The sequence below is a fragment of the Patagioenas fasciata genome, chromosome 2 (assembly GCF_037038585.1).
Source record: "Patagioenas fasciata isolate bPatFas1 chromosome 2, bPatFas1.hap1, whole genome shotgun sequence".
NCBI classification, from domain to species: Eukaryota; Metazoa; Chordata; class Aves; order Columbiformes; family Columbidae; genus Patagioenas; species Patagioenas fasciata.
Genome location: NC_092521.1, coordinates 54,843,498 through 54,857,521, shown reverse-complemented (window position 1 = coordinate 54,857,521; position 14,024 = coordinate 54,843,498). Strand labels below are relative to the sequence as shown.

Sequence of the window (14,024 nt, the reverse complement as noted above, 5' to 3'; positions counted from 1 at the left end):
TAGGGCAACAAAGATGATTAAGGGAGTGGAGCACCTCCCTTACAAAGAAAGGCTGAGGGAGTTGGGTCTCTTTAGCTTGGAGAAGAGGAGACTGAGGGGTGACCTTATTAATGTTCATAAATATATAAAGAGTGAGTGCCACGAGGATGGAGCCAGGCTCTTCTCAGTGGCAAACAATGATAGGACAAGGGGTAATGGGATCAAGCTGGAACACAAGAGGTTCCACTTAAATTTGAGAAAAAACTTCTTCTCAGTGAGGGTGACAGAGCACTGGAACAGGTTGCCCAGGGGGTTTGTGGAGTCTCCTTCCCTGGAGACATTCAAAACCCACCTGGACATGTTCCTGTGCGACCTCACCTAGGCGTTCCTGCTCCAGCAGGGGGATTGGACTGGATGATCTTTTGAGGTCCCTTCCAAACCCAAACATACTGTGATACTGTGAACTATTAATTTTTAAATTGTTTTCTTTAAAATTGAGTTTGATATTACACAGACCAAACTTTCTGTGCAAAACATAAATAAGATTCAAGCAGAACTTGCACCAGGGCTAGCTGCACTGTCACCTCACTTCAGATTTGTAACAGACATTTGAAATACCAAGGATGGCTGCAGAGTATGTCACACTTGTATTGGGTGGAGAAGACAGTGCTATGGTGTTAGCTCCCTTGACAAAGCCCCCCACCAGCCTGGACCATCCCTGTCCACTCCCTCCAAGAACATGTCCACCTACATCCCTCTTGATAGCCCTCTCAACCATTCTCCCTTCCCATGGTCTAACTGGTCGTGTTTCTGCCCGTATTTATCTTGCTCCACTTGAGCTTTAGTGAGAAATGAGAGACAGATCTTGCCTCTGAGCACAGCCATGACTAAAGCAAGATGTGTTGAACTTCTTTAGCCTCACTGTTACAGTTACTTTTGAATTATAGTGTTACTCTTACTAAAAACTCCAGTATTTAGACAGTGGTGTTTTAACTTCAGTTAGCTGAAACAGCGTAAGTCTAATTTTAGGTAAGAGCAAGACTTATTATCTCTAAAATGACCATTCTGGGCTCAGCAGCAAGGCTTTTTTCCATCACAGTTCTCCCTAGATGCTCATAAAGGACAGTCAGATTTTCTCACAATCCCACTATAGCACTATACATTCTTAATATATTCAGATTCCTGCTATAGGGGCATCCTGCCCCACATTCTCCCTGGGACAGCTGCAGGAGCGGGATATTTGTGAGGATGGAGGAGCAAAAGGGTTATTGCCCAGTGAGCTGGATCACACTTGAGCCATACACTGTCCAAAAAGGAACAGAGCAGGCACAGTAACAGAAGTTACCCTTGCAGCAATGACATCCTCAGAAGTTGCAAATACATTAATTAACCACAAACAGCAGACTGCAAGGAAGCAAACAAGCTCTGCAGACCAAATCCAGCAGAATTCTTCCAAAACAATTCACAGTCCAGGCCGTACCTACCCCTTCTCAGGGTACGGCCAAATACTCAGGCCAGTTTAGAGCTAAAACACTAGTGAAGATTTGATGAGTGACTGATATTTTTTTAAAAGGAAAATATAATACTATATGCTTGAGTGAACTGGGGAGGAGGCCTGTTTTTCTTTGTAATGTACACACATTTTCAGTACGATTCACATTTATAGAGGCTTACAAGAGGTAAACTAAAAGTTTACCCAGTAAAGATAGAGATGCAGAAAAAAAAAAGCCAAGGTCTTAGAAAATGGTTAGAGAGGAGCTGTGGCTTTTGAAGCTAAGAGAAGGAATATAATTTTGCATTACCTGTATATTAACTAGGTATTTTGGCTAAAATAATCACACTAAAACTACACTCTTTACCTGTCAGAGCTAATATAGCCCTCTGGAATGAACAGGACCAGAGTTATTGCTCAGGGCTGTCTGCAGACTCAGGAGATGAATCTACCTCAACTAGATTTAAGCTCGATTAACTTTTTAATTTCATCTTCAGAATGCTAATGTTAAGTTAGATTAATAGTTTGGTTGTAAACTGAGAATTTTGAAAAACAAATCCACAATAAAGGAAAACATCTGTCATCACTAAATTAATGGGATCTAGTTTACAATCTGATGTTTATACTTCAAGAACTAAGCAATGGCTTTTATGTACTAAGTGGTCTGCAAAGAGCAATTATAATGTTATTGCTCATCTTTTAAACTTGCTTCTTATCTGTATCAGGTTTTTGAATTACTAAATCTAGTCAGCTTCTAAAGACAAATAATCCACAATATTTGACTTCAAAACATTTATTACAACCAAATTTGGAAAGTGAAACTCACATCATTTTAAACAACCAAGTCCCTGAAACAATCATGCCATTGAAACTGAATATTTTCAAATCCTCACCGCGGGCATGGGGAGCTCCCCCAGTCTCAAGAGTCACTGTGTCTCCATTGGAGACTTGAATCCAATGTCTTTCCTCCCACCAAAGAAGTTCCCTGAAGAGCTGCGAGCATTAGCATGAGCTGTATTTCAGTAGATGGGTCTGTCTTTTACTTCCAGGAAAACTGAAGTTTTCTTCATCTCACTTAATATCACAACTCTAACCTTGCAAGTCTGTGATTTTTTTTCTATTCTTGCGTCTGATTTTGGTTCACAGTTCACTTTTCTGTAGTGTAATTTTACAGATAAACTAAAATATGGGGTCGTATCAAGAAACCTATACTTTGAAAGTCTCAGTTTTGTTTTTACTGAATTGAGCTTCTTTTCCACACTTACTTTCTTTTCTACTCCCAAAACTTTCATATTAAAAAACCAGACTTTGTCCTGACCCCTTGTATTTAGGAATATAGCATCCTTTGGATGAGCTTTTAAACACAGCAACATACATGCAAACACAGTGACAGCACAAACAATTTTGACAGGAGAAGGAGCAGAAACTTCCCCGTATGGGCTGTACACAGCATCAGCCCACTTTCTGCTGTATTACTGCAATGCCTGAGGCTCGGACCTACAAAGTCTGTTCAAAAGGGAGGAAAAACCCAAATAGGACAGTTTACACTAAAGACATAATCTTGCTCTCGACACAGGCCACAAAACCAGTGGCAAGGGTGTAGATGCTTCCAGCTTCTAACAGCTTATTCTCCTTGGTAGGTACTTGTGATTCTGCCATAGACGCTGAAACCTTGTGTTAGCATCTCTCAACTCACAGCTGTTACAATCACACCTACAAAACCAGGACAGCTTAAACTCTTCTTCTAAACTCCTGTGTGCACAGCAAACAGAAGCTAAGCTAGAGACCCGAGGAAGTGGAAATTACAACTGAAACTATGATGGTCCTACTTACTAAAGTGGTAATCCTACCACTTTAGAGGAATATATATCAGTCATTAGAGAAATCAAAGGTAAAAGCAGCAAAGTCAGAACCTTGAAAATCCCAAACTCAGTAGTTTGCAAAAAAAGATGCTTTGGTTTTGTATGTTTTTGTCTTCCTATTTTGCAAACGTTTCTAAGGTTGTGTATAACTTAAACAGACACATAAACCCAATTCCCAACCTCATTAAAATGTATTGTTCTTATTACTATTATTGAGAGTGAGAATTAGAACTCTTTTCTCAAGAGGTGCTGAGTTTTATTCCATGGACTTTAATATTGTAAAACTGAAAAAAAAAAAAAAAATCAAAATAGGCACTTAAGAGTAATTAAAACCAACAAGTAAGAAAGCAGCCATCCTTTGTACACCTAAAAAATGGAGAACCTGCTCCCTTTCTTAAACAGGGAGGACCTACTCCAGGATCCTAAAGTGGCGACCAAAATTTGAAGGTTAAGTGCCAGCATAAGAAGCTTCACTTTGCTGTACATTCCTGTAGGGGATGAGAGCTTCCTCTTGACCCCTTTTAATTTAATGGTAGTTATGCTATTACCTTCAGTAAGAACAGCATCAGGCAGAGAGTCCTGGAAGAAACCATATTGTTTAGGAAAAAGCTAAACTGCTTTGCTTTCCAGATGTCATCCTGGTCATTAGAAAGAACAAATGGAAGTACACGGAAAACAAAAAAAAAACAACCAAAACTTCCAAACTGGCAGCTCTTTCCAAAATTGCAGTAGAAATCCAAGTTGTCCCTGAGTCTAACCACATATGGTTTCAGGTACTTGGCCCAAATGACTTCCTAAGGCCAGCCACTTAGGGTCTAATAGGGATCACTCATCTGAGATTCATGCAGTGGCTGTATAAACACAGGGACACACATAAATAGCTGTTCCATCTGCAGGATCCCCCTAGACTTCAGTGCAAAAGCAAGTGAATTAGGATTCCTTGTTGCCATGTCAGTGTGCCAAGCCAAGGCGAATTGGCTGAAAGAGAAAAAGCCTGTGTGCAGTTTACATTGCTGTGTAGCCCAAATACATACTGATGGTGTCATTTCATGTCTGCACTGTGCAAATTGAAGACTTGCCTGTCAGGAGAAAAGCCATTATCTCATTAATACCTTTACTGATGTCATGCTTGTTTATTATTGATTTAATTTAAGTATAATTAAGGGTAAATTACAGGAATATGCCTTGCTTAGGATTCTTGAAAAACAAAAAACAAAGGGAGAAAAAGAGTCAGGCCATGCAGCTATTACACTGAGTCATTCCCATTGAAACGACCAGGAATACTTGCACAACTCATGGACTGTGTCTACCCAACCAGTATGGTTGAAATCCATAATGAGGTTTGAAAGTAAATTTTCCAATCAGCCTCAACGACTGTGCACTCCTACACCCCACAGAGCACACAACAACTGCATTCCTTCTGAAATAAAATAGAGACCTACACTCCGAGGGTGCACTAAATGTGCTTCATTACTCTTGACTCCTCTGGACAACTGTAAAACACATGCACGATGCAGATGTTTCTTTCAAGGGACCAGACTAAATACAGTTCAAAATAAGACCCCTAAATTGCATATAAAGACAGAGATAGAGCCATCAGCACCAGCTGCGTCTAGGTCAGCCTGCTGATCTACCCTCACTGAGTTGAATGACTGGCTAATACAGAAAAAGTTCTTAATTCAGAGTGTGAACAGAAACTAAAAACTGGAACCCAACCATAAGTAAAAACAAAAGAAAAAAATTTTGGAAATTACTATTACAGAGCAATTTCATGCAGAAAATAGCATAAAAGACGTATGGGTACTGAATCCATTACTATGCATTTACAATTACATATATTACCAAACTTAAGATCTTTAGGCTCCATTGAATTAGAACACATCAGTGTCCAGAAGTTATACACAACCTTAGAAACGTTTGCAAAATAGGAAGACAAAAACATACAAAACCAATAAACTGTGAAGCAAATGTAAATGAAGGATGAAATTCAATTGTCTATGTAAAAAGTGTAAGTATTTATTAATTTAGCCAAAAGTCATTCTTACAGATTGTGTCAGTATTTTTTTCCAAATAGAAGGTTATTATTATACATTAAATGAAATGAGGGGAGAGTGAGGAAGGAAGGAGGGGTGGAAATGACAATGGGTAGCTGCTACTGTGCTGGTGAATCCAGAACTTCTGGAAAGTTGTTGATAAATCTAAGATTCATGAACTGTGATTTTACGTAATCTCTGTTTTCATATTTTAAATATCTCAAACTGTCTTTACGTGGGAGACTCTGCTGCTGCTAAGGAATAAACACATCCCCCATATCACTTTACAGCAGTGATGCAGTAGAGATAAATATGCTCTAAAAGGCTTTTGGTTGAGAAGAAAGCAACAACCATTATTTCCGGCTCTTGCAAAATACGCTAACAAACCTAAGGTCCCTGGGCCCCTGATGTTATTGATTAGCTCTCAAAACAAACTACTTGATCAGTCATGCACTGATCCAACATTGCCTGAAGCTTATGCACAAAACAAGAAGAGAACTGAAAAACCGTAGGACCGCGTTGCACCTGTTGACTTCAGGGCTGGTTTAAGTTGGCAGGATCCAAGAACAAGAGCAGCATCTGGCAGCTTTTCTGTTTCATTCAAGCATTTACCCCAGTATTGTTTCTAAATGCTTCCTTGACTGGGGCGGCTGAAGCCCTTCAAGCAGTCACCTGCCTGGTACAACACTGATATCATCCACTGAGGGCCACCAAGGAAAACTATCGCCTGGTGCATCACGCAGCTAATCCCCTTCAGCCTGTGCAGGGGTTGACAGGGACACAGCTGGGGCTGGGCTATTCTTCCCCAAAGAGACATTTCCCTCTGGCAGCTGATTGTCCCTCTGGCTGAGCCACTGCACGGGTTTTGTGCCCCAGGCAGGGTTATCACCTCCGTTCTCTTTGGGACCAGCAGTCACCAGGTGGCAAAGCAGCACGTCAAGCAGAGATGAGGGGACAAGCTTTGTTTTGCCAACCCCGGTAACCCTCACTAAACGGAAAAAAATTGGTCTCATCAGTTCGCATCATTTTTGCTCTGCAAAACTCTTTGACGTACACAACTCCCTGCAGGTTAATAAAAGAAACAGTGCTATTACTCCTCATGAGTTCATCTCAAGCCTACAGACTCAAAGATCTACAGTTTCAAGGGAGCCAAGAATTACAATGTAACCTCATATGACACGCACTGTGATTTTAAACAAAAACGAACATCCTCTATATGTTATCAGACTGGAATAAGGGGCCTGGAGTGGCCCCTTATTCAATTTATATCCAGCACATGACACAGATAAAAATAAACATAGAAAGAAAAAAGACAAAACAAGATAAACAAGATGCTTATCTAATAAATCCAAGACAGCTTAGAATGTATTTTTGTGCTAGCCCACACTGTAGCAGCATTTCTGGCATGTTGAACTTACACCAGCATGTGTACAAAGAGAAGGCCCAGTAAAGCACAGCAGAGGAGCTGTATGAAGTGTTATGCCTCATGCAGGATGCTGCTTTCACATTGTGGCCATGAAGGACATAAAGGAAAAAAGGGCATGTGTCATGACTAAAATACCACTGCTGTTTTTGTGAGCACATTTATTTAACGAAAGCAGTCTGTATCAAACTTTGGCCAAGATAAAGCAAGAACATTTTCTGTTGCTACATTTTGGGCCCTCTTTCTTAGGATCCCTCATCCTTCAGAGGGATCTACACAACAAAGAGCTTCTGTCAAAGTTTCCCAGGACTCACATAGTGCATCATACTTCTCTCTGCTGGAGACTAAAGTAATCCCGAAAATAACCGCTTGTGTGGGCCATATTTTGCTATTATTAATACTAACAGGACTGGCTAGCAATAACTAAAATTTTACCTTCTACTAGCACATACCGATGACCTCCTGGCTCCACAAAGCCAACCACTACTACATAATTTCTCTCGTACACCTCAATACATAAGTGATACCTTTAAAATGCTGCTGTGGTATAACAGTGCTGCCCATAGGCAGCTGAAATAAAGTTACGCAAGAAATACATGAAACTGAAATTAATGATGAAATTTCACAGAGGCAGTAAAAGAAACACTTTCTAGTGAAAACACTTTGCCTCAACCACTTCATCTACAAGCTGAACTTCACAGATAGTTGGCCACTGCTGGAGTCTAAGTCTCACCTATGGTAAAATCACAGTCCCAGAAAATATATAAGGTGATAACTTGACAGAAGGTTGAGATTTGGCTCATAGTATATGAAGTCTGAGACGTTTGCAGCATCAGCAGTTTGCTCTGGAAAGGCTTCCATGGAGCAATCTGGGAGACCTTCTAGCACTTCTAGAGTAGAAATTAAAATAAACAATTGTGTTTGTTTTGTTTCTCTTAGTAGCCCTTTAATTGCCAGTTATCTTTAGCACTAAGTCTATGTATATGATGTATGTATATGTATACACACTATGCTCTATATTCCAGACTCATGAAAGATATGAGAAAGACCTTTTTTATGTGAAAGATAGATTTCCCTGAAATGGGCTTTAATCCAGCAGGAAGGGATAAGGAGCGCTGAAAGCTACAAAATTTGGCATATGGCCACACTCAAGAAATCAGCAGCTTCTTCTGGGATTTATCTAATAATTTGCCTACTTACAGCTGACAGCTTCCCTGTTATCCTTTAGCCCCCTCCAGTAAAAAAAGAACATGGCTTGCTCTGATACCAACCAAGAGAAGTGTGTTGTAAGAAACACAAGGAACAAACCCACAAGTAAACAAATCCCACAGTGCTGTTGTTTCAATTTGCAGAAAGTTTTTAGAGGTTTCCTTAGAAAGGAAAATGAAGTTTGGGAATTCTCCTGATAACTTTTGCATCACTGGGAGGATTCCAACGATTTCAAGAGAGGAGCAGAACTGCTAAGACTTCATGCACCCAGGTGGCCAAGGAGAGCAGACAGACCATGTACTCATGACCCTCAGAAAAGGTGACACTGTGAGCTCATGGCTTCCACTGGAAGTCAGCTGAGACACAGAGCCCCAAGAAAGCAGTCTGTATTATCCTACTGGTCTCAGAAATACTTGTAGTCCAAATCAAGGAAGGGTGGGACACAATTGCTGTAGATGATGAAAACATCAAGGTAAAAGCCCTGAAGACACTGTTGCACAGTGTGAGAATTTTGAAATTATGTAGAACAAATTTCTTTACCTAGGACTTGCCAATGTCAATCAGGTCCTGTGGTCAGAAAGTCCCTAAGTTGGGACAAATGGTGATCAGTCCTCAACAATTCACAAAAGCTTTTTTTAAAAATTTTGTTTCCCACAGTTACAAACTACCTTCAATATGAAACAGGATGCTTAACAGATTCTTCATAATGGGGTAAAGTTTCAGTACTATAATTGTGCAAATCCTGTAATGCAAAGAAATGCTCCCGGGCTTTTGGCCTCCGTGACTTCTAATAGAAATGCCAGTTTACCTACTCTTAAAAGCAATTCCTATTATGAAATCTAATTTCATTACATCTCCTCTTGTTTCTGGGCTGTCAAGTATAACGGAAGCCTCTGATAAAGGTTCTCCATGCTGCTTATTTTTTATAGACTATTACACTTCCCTAAACATACTCCAGAGTTTTCCATCCAATGAGTGCTTTGCTATGTGGCAATAACTTTTATTGCTCTAGTTCTGTATCATCCTTTTCTAGATGACCAGCAATGCCCACAGTATTTCAGGTACACCCACTGATCTGTGTAACAGCTACAGGTCTATAAAATATTAAAATATTTTGTTATTCTATGGTCAGTTCTCACTGAAATCTGACATAATTTTTCCCTGTAGTTTCACGCTGAGTGGAGATTTTCACTGTTCCTTTTCTCATTATGTTCCCAAGTTAACACAACAGATTTTAAACCCAGAAAAGTGCATACTCAGTCTTTCTTCTGAGTGCTTCAAATTTGCAATATTTAGATTTATTTCCCCATCATCTGCCTTCATTTTTCACTCATTCCTTGGGCATTAAGTCTAAAATCAAGTTCTATCTGGTCTTTGCTGGATTTGGCTTAATAAAAAAACCCCTTAATGTAATCTGAAAATTTTGCTGTATCATTGTTCGTTCCTTTTTCCAGTTCATTAAGCAGCACCAGACCCAGCAAAGAACTTTGCAGCACCCCTGCTGTTAACCTCTTGCTATGATGAACATTGTTTCTTGTCCCTCAACCAAAACCCGTTAGCAAGCCCAGTCTGTATCTTTACCACCCTCCTCAGTTCCAAGGTTATACCGAACTCTAGTCCTCATCTGAACAAAACTTCAGTGGATTTCCACAGTAATTTTGCTTGGCAACAGGGTGTTTACAAAACCAGGGAACAAAGATTGTTCTCACCAGCAGCAGAGTCAAATGGTACAGTAGCTGCAGTTACATGATTATCTCAGTTTATCTTATTTATAGATCTTTATGAATGTAGCCTCTTTGCTGTGCCAAAAGATCAGATGGTAAGTGCAAGTCCAACTAAAAGTTCCTGCAGGTCAACCCTGCTCAGAGCATGCCTGAATTTAGCTTCTCTGTTTCTCCAAGGATGAATGCACATAGATGTACTTTTCTACCTCCAAGAGGATGCAATGACACGTTTTATTGCTGCTATTGTTATTCTATTAGTACTTCACAAAGAGTGGCTTCACTTTCCAGTGATATAGTAATACAATAAACAGACAATATAACGTTGTCATCCTTTCCACATCACATGAGGGAAGCAGGTTTGGCTTTTTTTTAAAGGGTGATATTGACAAAAACAGTTCCTGGAAAGCGAAGTCTTGTTAACCAGTAGAGTGTTTGTGGTGTTTTCGGAGGAGTTGGAGATTGCTAAGCTGCCACTACGATAACCAAACGTAACATTGCCTCAGTACATGTTGCACCGGACTACGTTCATCCAGCCTTACAAATACGGCTTTTGCAGACAACCGTAACCACACGCTTAAGTCCCTTATCTATCCTTAAGCCGTGCCACGGCTCCGCTTTTCGGGGCAGCGCCGAGGCTCCTGGGTGCCTCTCCCTGCCTCTGTTTCTGTCCCTCGGGTGAAATTGGGCATTTGTTCCGACGACGGCGCTGGGCGAGGGGGAACTCAGGCTGCGCGAATCCACTCGCCACCCCTAGTGCGGACCCCGCAGTCCCGGGGAGCAGGGGGCTGCGCCGCTACCGCTGACTCCCCCGTCCCCTTCCCGGGCGGGGACCCGCCAAGGCCGGGTTCCGCGGGCGATGCTCACCTTGAGGTACTCGTTCTCCGAGCGCAATTCCTCCACCTCCCGCTGCAGCTCCTCCGGGGCCGCTGCCGGCGGCTCCCAGCGGCTCGGGACTCGCCCCCCGCCCGGGGCCGCGGGCAGCGGATCCCCGCGGGGGCTTGGGGACGGCGGGACTCCGCGCCCGGGGCCGGTGCGGGGCGGCTCGGCGGCGGCGGGCTGGGCGGCGGGCGGCTCCCGCTCGCGGTCGCTGGAACCAGTGCCGGACTCGCCGTCGCTGCTGGCGGCCGGGGCCAAGCGCTGCTCGTCGGAGAGCGGCTCGGAGGGGCAGTCGGAGAGGTCGGAGCTGCTGTCCGTGTGGCCCACGCGGGCCAGCGTCGCCGCCGCCGCCGCCGCATGGCCGCTGGCTGCCCCGGTGACCCGCTTCCCCTTCCTCCCCTTGCCGGGCGGCGGGGCCGCCTCGCTGCCGGGCTGCCGCCCGCCGCCCCGGCCACCGGGGCCCGGCTCCGGACCGCGGGCCGCCCGCTTGGCGCAGGGGGCCGCCTTGGTGCCCGCCCTGCCCGCGGCGGTGACAGCGGCGGCGGCCTTGGCCCCCGGCGCGGCGGGGCGGCGGGAGAAGCGGCCCGGCGCCGCCAGGAGCCCCGCGGCCGGCGAGTGGGCACCGGGGTGCGGCGACGGGGGCGCCCGGCTGGGGAGGCCGGGGGACTTGGGGGGAGCGGGAGGCGGCTTGGCGGCGGCGGCGCGGGGGTGGAGGTCCTTGAGAAAGGGTCTGGCGGGCGACGGGGCGCGGTGCAGCCTCTTCTTCTCGGCGTGCGGGTGGTGGTGGCCGGGCGAAGGCGGCGGCGGCCGCAGCGCGTCGCCGGGCCCCGGGCCGGGGCCGTTCAGCGCCTCCATCGTGCAAGCCGGGGGCGGCGGGGCGGCAGCCGCGGGGGCTCCCGGTGGCCGCAGGAGCGGCGGTCCCCGCGGGGCGCAGCAGCAGGACGGGCAGCCTTCTCCAGCCTCCCCAGTCTCTCTCTCATCACTTCTGTTTCTCCCAGCCACAGCCCTCACACTTTTCTTTCTCGATCCCCCTCTTCCTGCCCCCCCATCCCCATCTCCTCCTCCTCCTTCTTCTCCTCCTCCTCTCTCTCCCCGCTGCTCTCTCCCGAGCACTGATTTGTTTCAATAAAACGAGCCCAAATCCCCCGGTGGCAGCCGTCTCCTCCTCCTCCTCCTCTCTCTCCTTCCTCTCCCGCTCCCCTCTCTGCCTGGCTCAGCTTGATGCAGATCAAGTTGTGATGCAGCCCGACAAAAATCTCCTTTTCTCCTCAATCCGAGGCAAAAGCACGTTTCCCGGCTGCCTTCGCCTCCACCCGCAAGTCCCCGCTCAGCCCACCGGCGCCGCTAACCCCATGGTTCGCCGCTGCCCCCAGCCCTTGCTCCGGCCGCCGCCGCCTCCGCCCGGCTCCTGAAATAGCCCCGCTGCTGCCGGGGCCGCTCCGGCGCGGCGCTGCCCGCCTGTGCGCAGGATCCGCCCCCTCTGTCAGCCAGCCAGGCTGCTCTCCCTGTAAACTACTTTCCTCGAGCTGCCTCCACGCTTTATTATAGGGGCGCCTCTGCCAGCCGCTTCCTATCAGAAAGCCTCATTTGGGAGGAAATTTTAATTTCCGAGCCCTAAGCTGTATACCGTTGCCCATGTATTCTTTTATTTTTTTTTTTTTTTCCGAGCTAAGACTAGATGAAAACCGTCTTTTCAGAGATTCGCAGCAACAAAAGAACAGCCACCGCATTAGCTCTGTGCTTAAGGCTGACACAGGTTCATCCAGAGGCAGGGCCGAGTATCCGAGGGAATCGGCAAGTTCCTGAGTGTGGTTAAACTACAAAAGGCCCGGACCCATCCTTCTGCAGCACAGGGATGTGAAATTACAGCCCTTACATTTGCAATGCACCGGGAGAGTAAATGAAAGGGAGGAGAGGCTCAAGCGTGGGAAAGAGGCACAACCTAATGGGTAAAGCAGAGCAGCAGCCGCCAGGATATTTCTGACTCCTCCGCTTGGGCACAGACGGACCTTGGACAAATCGCGGTGGCTCCCTTATCTGTCAAACGGAGGTGGTAAATGGGTGCTTAGCTCATTAAGTCCTTGGGAGGCTCAAGTCACCCGCTTCTGAACTGCGGTGACTGCAGCGCGCCCCGTGGAAGGGCAGTCCCGAGGGGTTTTTTGTGGGACAGCACCCTGGGGAACTCCGAGTCCCCTGCTCCGCTCATGTGGGTTCAAGGTATTACCCCGAAAGGCAGAAGCCCCAGGGTGTCACGGATGACTGCTGGAGCCTGAGAGTACCGGGCTGTCAGGGTGGCCAAGGTAAAACCGACCGCTGGCTCAGGCAATTCCAGTCGAGGTCAGTTTGCAGGTGACTTGGGGCACCTGAAACGGCCCGGGCCGGTCTGCCGGGGGCTCCTCGTCCCAGTAAACGAGGGGAAGACTGATTTGTCCTGCTGAATAGCAACACGGATGCTGCCGCATGAGTATGCAACAGGTACTCCTTATTTTACAAAGGCTGCAGAGGTGAAAAAAACCCCATATTCAAATAAGAGCTCTATTTACAAGTCTCCGTGAGCGAGGAGCAGATCCTCAGCCCCGCCCCGGGCAGCGCCAGCCGGGAAGAGCGCCGTGCGGGCCGGGCTGCGGCGGGGCCGGCTCCAGCACCCCCGGGAAAACCGGGGCTCGGAGGCGGACCCTCCCGGCAGGGCAGGGCGGTGCGGTCCTTCCCCGAGTGAGCAGGAGATGAAAGGCCTGCTACGGGGCACTCAGCGAAGGGATTTGTTGCTTCTGTTGGGTGGGGGTTTTTAATATCTTGACAGATTCAGCTTCTGTTACTGCTCACAGTTCCCCCCGCTCCGGTTCCCGCATCCAGATGTGCCTTTCAGGTCACACGGCAAGATGTCCCTTCTGGCAAAGATCGCACTTGCTGCTGCCGATCTGTACATCTAGCAGAGCTACCGGGAAGACTCGTTGGGCCAAGGCCTTTAGAATGTCTACAAAATATTCCGAGGAAAGGAAAACAACAAACCCTCTCACGGGTGTAAGTCCCCTCGTTCTCCCTCCGTGTACAACGTTAGTAATTGTTGATTGTGTGAGATAACCAGTCTACAGAAACCGTATGAAGCGGCTCAGGTAGACTTTGATTTAGAAGGATGACTTATGAAATATAAACTGTTGTTACATTTTAATAACAGCATTTGTGTCAGGCCATCACACATTATAGGTCTTTCCTACCAAGCTGTTGTGCTCTTAGTTGGGGGTTTATTTGCCAATAAGCTGCTGGTCAGTCCAAGCAATCCTCCTTTCAATACTGTTTGAGTGTGAGAGAGGTGGCAGTTGCTGTATTTCTTCCTGAGAAATAATAATTATTATGGAAATACTACATATTATGGATGTTGCCCCAGATGAGAGATATCAGAAAAGTTGTTTTGCCCTACTGTATTGC

At 46.1% G+C, this 14,024-nt stretch overlaps 1 protein-coding gene across 9 annotated transcripts in view; it reads right to left on the bottom strand.

The window, feature by feature from the left end:
* The window catches only part of MTCL1 (microtubule crosslinking factor 1), a 126,343-nt gene that overhangs the window by 96,603 nt on the left and 15,716 nt on the right, over positions 1–14,024 (bottom strand). For 2 of the 9 annotated variants that reach the window (XM_065830387.2, XM_071804240.1), the window contains exon 1: positions 10,587–11,040. The exons of 1 other annotated variant lie outside the window; for it this stretch is intronic. The gene's annotated coding sequence lies outside the window, so the exon portion shown is untranslated. Of the gene's footprint in view, positions 1–10,586; positions 11,042–14,024 lie in introns of those variants that run through there. 6 more of the 9 variants (XM_065830389.2, XM_065830392.2, XM_065830390.2 and 3 more) reach the window with 5 other exon arrangements.